Here is a 6,201-nt window from a genome sequence, read left to right as displayed (position 1 = left end):
GTTGTATGAGCCCCTAATAACATGTAAAAAAAAGAAAGAAAGAAAAGATGATAATCTTCAGTAAGGATTACAACTCGAGATTAAGAGAACAAGAGTCCTCACCACTGGACCAATAAGCAACATGATAAACAGAGAAAAGATTGAAATGGTGAAGCATTTCATGTTACTTGGACCCATCCACAACCAAGGCTCATAGAAACATCTGTCAAGAAATCACTGGATAAATTGCATTGGGTGAATTTGCTGCAAAAGGCCTATTAAATTTTTTTTTCAAAAAACAATGTGACTTTGTCACCTTAAGAACTCAGGAGCATCTTGACCCAAGGCATGATTATTTTCATGTGGAAGCTGGAAAATGCATAAGGAAGTCCCACGAGAAGAACTGATGCATTTGAAATATGGTCCTGGTGAGGAATATTGAATACACCAAGGAACTTCTAGGAGAACAAACAAATCTATGTTGGAAGAACTACAGTCAGATTGATTCTTAGAAGCGAGGATGGTGACACTTGATTTCATGTACTTTGGGTGTTATCCGGAGGGACCAGTCCCTGGAGAAGGGCAGCATGCTTGGTCAAGGCAAAAGGAGGACAAACCTCCAAAAGATGGGTTGACACAGTGGCTCAAATATAGGAATGGCTGTGAGAAATGCGCAGGGCAGCGTGATGTTTTCTTCTGCTGTACATAGAGTGGCATTAAGTTGGAATCAATTTGATGGCACCTGGTTATGCAATGGACTAATGGCAAGATCAACCATTCAAAATCACCAGCCACTCCTCAAGAGAAAGATGAGGCTTTTTTTTTACTCCCGTAAAGAGTCACAGTGTGAGAAACTCACAGGGGGAATTCTACCCTGTCATATAGGGTCACTGTGAATCGGCATCGACTCTACGGACGTGAACGGCAACAACAACAACAAAAAAAAACGCACTAATGGTGGCTGGGTACATGCGCAGACACCCATCCACTCGCACTGGAGCTAAGTTAGTGGTTTCAGCAGGAAGCTTACCTCGGTGGTTTCCAGAACTCCCCTGGGCTTAACCAATTTACACCAGGTCCTTCAAATATCCCTGGTACCCCGGGCATCTTTCATTTCCCAGAGTTGGTTGCATGACTTAAGGCTTGATGATCATGGGGCCACATGAAGGACGCCTATGTGCTCCAACCACTGCGTTCCTAGAGTGCTGTGGACCATTGCCTTCAAGTCAGCCAGCTCCTGACTCATGCAGCTCCATGCGCTACAGAACTCAATGCCCACTGGTCCTGCCCCATTCCTTTGGTGGGTTGTAGATTTGACCCCTTGTCAGCTGGGGGGGGGGAGTTCAGTGGCTGATGTCTGGAAGGAGGTCACCATGCCTTTCCTCCTTGTCTGTCTGTAGGCTGAAAATATTGCTGAAATCTGTTCAGCATCATAGCAATATGCCAGCCTCCACTAGCAGATAGGTGGTAGCTGTAACAGGAGGCGCACTGGCCAAGAATCAAACCCAAATTTCCTACATGACTAGTGAGAATTCTGCCATGGAGCCACCATTTCCTCTCTTCTGGTTTCTAGTGTTTATATAATACAAGATCTCAGTGCCTTCTAACAAGCAGTAAGTAAGACTGCACCACGAGTCACCTCTACTTAGCTCTCCCCCAAATTTTTCCACATGAATTATTCAGTGTATGACAGCTTCAATATGTCTCTCTTTTTAAAAATTGCTGGGTGAACTTAAAACAGCACAAGGAAGTGCCAGCAAAGCAAAATGATACCCACCTGGTTATTTATCTTAAGAGAACAAAAGTCGTGAATGCATTCACTCAGGTGAAAATATCATTCATGGAAAGAAGTGCCTAATGGTCACCAGGACCCATGGTTAATACAGGCTTGGCCATCGGATTCCAATCCATCAGACCCAGCTATAAATCACTTATAGGTCTGGGTAATAAAAAGCAAATATAAATTTTCAAAAAGTTTAACGTTGCATGGGATATAAAGAGAATGCATAACAACCTCAGGCATAAATATATCTCAAGACAAACTCATTGTGTACATCCAGATTACATATGGCTCTTGCTGAAACACATTTCCCACTAGACCCTACCCCAAGCCAGTAAAAGCCAGAAATTCTACAGTAAACTGTGGTGGATTCTACTACTCTGAAATGGGAGCTGTGTCTCTAGTCCTAATTTGGAGCTGTTCATACTGAGAACTCACCAATACCCTTTTGCAGTGACAACAGTCCAGATAAGAATAAGGAAATCTGGATGACAGTCAGGATATAGGAGCACTGGAACCTCAAAATGCTTCTAGGGGAGCATGGCCAAATGGGCTTCCATTTCTACACCCCTGGCAGGAGGAGGCTGATCAGGAAAGTAATGGTTTCTAAGGCAGTATTTCTTAAACTTTCACATGCATGCACATACCCAGGTTCCTGGAAATTGGGGTGTGGGGCAGATTCTGATTTTGTGGGTTCAGGGTGGGGCCTGAGATCCTGCAGTTCTAGAGGCCCTGGTACTCTTGGGCTGTTAGCCACAAGGTCGGTAGTCCTAAACCACCAGCCACTCCTTGGGAGAAATATGAGACTGTCGACTCCTGTCAAGAGTGACAGTCTGGGAAACCCACAGAGGCAGTTCTAGCCTGTCCTATAGGGTCACTGTGAGTCAGCATCAACTCGATGGCATTAGCATGGAACAAGCTGGTTCCTTGACCTATTGAACTTTGAGTGGCAAAGTTCCAAGGGGCTTCCCGGGTGTGATGGCCAAAGGCAGTGGTGTTCATCCTTGGTCATACTTTGGAATCCCTTAGGAGCTTTCAAGCCTCCCATTGGCCTGGCCCCATCCCAGACCAATGAAGCAAGGCTCAGTGGGAGCAGGACTCAGGTCACGGTCAGTGCGACAGCCCCCTGGGCAATGCCAAGGTGCAGCCAGTGCAGAGTCGAACTAGTGCACGACTCCGCATGACTCCATACGCTTTGGTGAAGCCAGCTGTTTGGGCGAGGTTTTCAGAGTTACCACCCATGTAGACTTGCTGGTGATAGTGCATTAAATAGAGCAGATGCAGGGCATTGCATGAATGGCCTGTGTCATGCAAACACATCATGGGGATGTTGAGCCTGCTTGTCTGGGGGACCAAGGGTGTTGGCTCCAGCCTGAACGTTGGCAGGGTAATGGACTGACACAGAGGATACTCATTCTCTTTGTGGCAGTGCTCTAATGGGTTCTTCACAGAAGGCCAGGTCCATGGCTGCAGATGCAGATGCCCAGGGGGGCTGAGGGAGCAGGGGAAGTCCTAAATTCGAGTTGGGTGTCTGTTTATTTATATGCCCTCACTGCCATCAAGTCCATTGCAACTCACAGGCCTCATCGGACAGAATAAAATGGCACTTGTGGGTTTCTGAGACTATAATTCTTTTTTGTAATAAACATTTTCCTAGGGGCTCATACAACTCTCATCACAATCTATACATATACATATATCAATTGTATAAAGCACATCCGCACATTCTTTGCCCTAATCATTGTCAAAGCATTTGCTCTCCACTTAAGCCCTTTGCATCAGGTCCTCTTTTTTTTTAGGGGAGTAGAAAATCTCCTCTTTCTTCAGAGGAGCAGTTGGTCATTCAAACTGCTGACTTTGAGATTAACAGCCCAACTCCTGACAACTCTTGCCACCAGAACTCCATGTATATACACAAGTATGTATTTCCTTACCCCAAGGAACTCCACATTTTCAAATCATTCTTGACACTCGTGGCCTTCTTTTCCTTTATAGCCCTGCCTTTGGTTGAAACACAGATATAAGAGAAATGTTTATCTACTTATAGGGCTACAAAAGGAGCCTTGGTGACATAGTGTTTACACGTTGGGCTGCTAACAGCAAAGTCAGCAGTTTGAAACCACCATCCGCTCCGAGGGAGAAAGAAGAGTCTGTCCACTCCTATAAAGAGTTACAGTCTCAGAAACTCACAGGGACAGATCTACTCTGCCTGATAGGGTCACTATGAGTCAGCATCGCCTACCTGGCAGTGAGGTAGATTTTGGTTTCATAGAGATACAAGTCAGTCCTGAGCTGCTAAAGACAAGGTTAGCAGTTTGAACCCACCAGCTGCAGGGAAAGAGGAGGCTTTCTATTCCCATAAGGAGATACAGTTTCAGAAAAACCCACAGGGGGAGAATGGAGACTCCGGATAGAGCAAGATATGACAAAATAATGATGTATAAATTACCAAGAGCACATGAGGAAGGGGGGAGCGGGGAGGGAGGGGGAAAAAAAGAGGACCTGATGCAAAGGGCTTAAGTGGAGAGCAAATGCTTTGAGAATAATTGGGGCAGGGAATGTATGGATGTGCTTTATACAATTGATGTATGTATATGTATGGATTGTGATAAGAGTTGCATGAGTCCCTAATAAAATGTAAAAAAAAAGAAAAGAGGAGAAAAAAAAAGAAAATGATTAGGGCAAAGAATGTACAGATGTGCTTTATACAATTGATGTATGTATATGTATGGATTGTGATAAGAGTTGTATGAGCCCCTAATAAATTGTTTTTAAAAAACAACAACAAAAAAAACCCCACAGGGGAAATTTTAACCTCTTCTATAGGATCAATATGAGTCAGAATCAACTCAACAGTGGTGAATTAGTATAGAGGTACATTTGAGCAAGTGGAGGGGACCCTAAGCAGGTTCCGGTGGACCTTAAGAGTTCTAATTGTGGATGCTCTGTAAAATATAAACCAAGATTCTACTTTTGAAAACATTATTTTTCTAAACACGTCTAACTGAAACTATACTAGCATGCGGGTCTTTGAACCTAGTCAGTGGTCTGGGGAAGTGAAGGGCCCTGACATCCATTGTTGTTGTTAGTGCTGTCCAGTCATTCTGACCTCACAGGGACCTTCTTTGCAACACAAGGCAGCACTGCCCGGTCCTTTGCCAGCCTCAGAGGCGGTATGTTGGAGCCCATGGTTTCAGCTACTGTGTCCCCCAACTCACCAAGGAGTTTCCTCTTTGTGCTGCTTACTAAACCAATTGCCTAGGAGTCCATTCCAACTCACAGTGACCCTATGTGGATCAGCACCTCAGGACCCCACAGAGCTTTCAACGACTGGTCGTTCAGAAGTCAATCAGCAGGCCTTTCTTCTGAGGGACCTTGGATTTGAACCACAAACCTTTTCATCAGCAGTGGTTGAGCGTGCTAACTGTTCACATTACCCGGGGACACCCAACCCTTCTTACCCTCATCGCTTCATAGGTGATCCATCTCCAATCCAAGAGGGCAGAGAAGATAGATAATACAGCCTGAGCTGCATATGTCAGGTCCAAACTTTTCAGTGCCATGGAACAAATAGACAAAAACCTTGATGAAATGGCTGGGGAAGCTCAGTCCAAATCATTCCAGGGAAATGAGTAGCGCTGCTCTCTTGGGACCTTGAGCTGTGACAGCAGCCACCAGGAAGACCCAGGTAGTCCAGAGCCTTGCCACTCCAAACATGGTCACGGACTAGCAACATCAGGATCTTGTTAGAAGTGCAAATTCTCAAGCCCTACACAAGGTCCACTGAACCAGCGTGTGCAATTTACCAAGACCCCCAATGGATCGGTGTACCTGTGAAAACCAAACCAAACCCATACTCACTGCTGTCCAGTCGAGTCAGACTCAGAGAAGCCCTATGGGCCAGGGTAGAACTGCCACTGTGCTTTCCCAAGACTGTAATTTTTTAAAGGAGCATACAGCTTGTTCTCCTTCAAAATGCCTGCTAATTTAGAACTGCTGATTTGGTGGTTAGCAGCCCACTGCATAACCGCTAGGCCACCAGGGCTCCTTTTGTGCTGTGAGAGGTCGAGCAAATACCATTAGCAACTAGAGAGGAACCTGGAAGAAGAAGAGCAGGGTTGGAACTGTGAGTCCATTTGGTCATGAGGTCATTTCTTTGTTCACTTATTCTGTTCCTTCCCTTGTGCATTTAGTCAACAATTCTTCTTTGAGCATCACCTCTTAGCCAGGATCTGTGATATGCTAATTAAGTTGGACTAGGAAAGGGGTTTGCCTAAGTGTCTCCTGCTGCCTGGCTTTTCTTGCTTCCAAATCCCCTCTCTTTACTTCCTTCCACCTTAGAAGCACATCCTTACATGTGCAGCTGATCCCTAGTTGAGGACCAGAAGTTACTTGTTGGCGTGCGTGCTCATAGCTCGCTCAGTGGCAGTGCAAAAAGTCAA

Source organism: Tenrec ecaudatus, unplaced genomic scaffold, assembly GCF_050624435.1.
Source record: "Tenrec ecaudatus isolate mTenEca1 unplaced genomic scaffold, mTenEca1.hap1 Scaffold_482, whole genome shotgun sequence".
NCBI classification, from domain to species: Eukaryota; Metazoa; Chordata; class Mammalia; order Afrosoricida; family Tenrecidae; genus Tenrec; species Tenrec ecaudatus.
Note: the sequence above shows the minus strand (reverse complement) of the source record.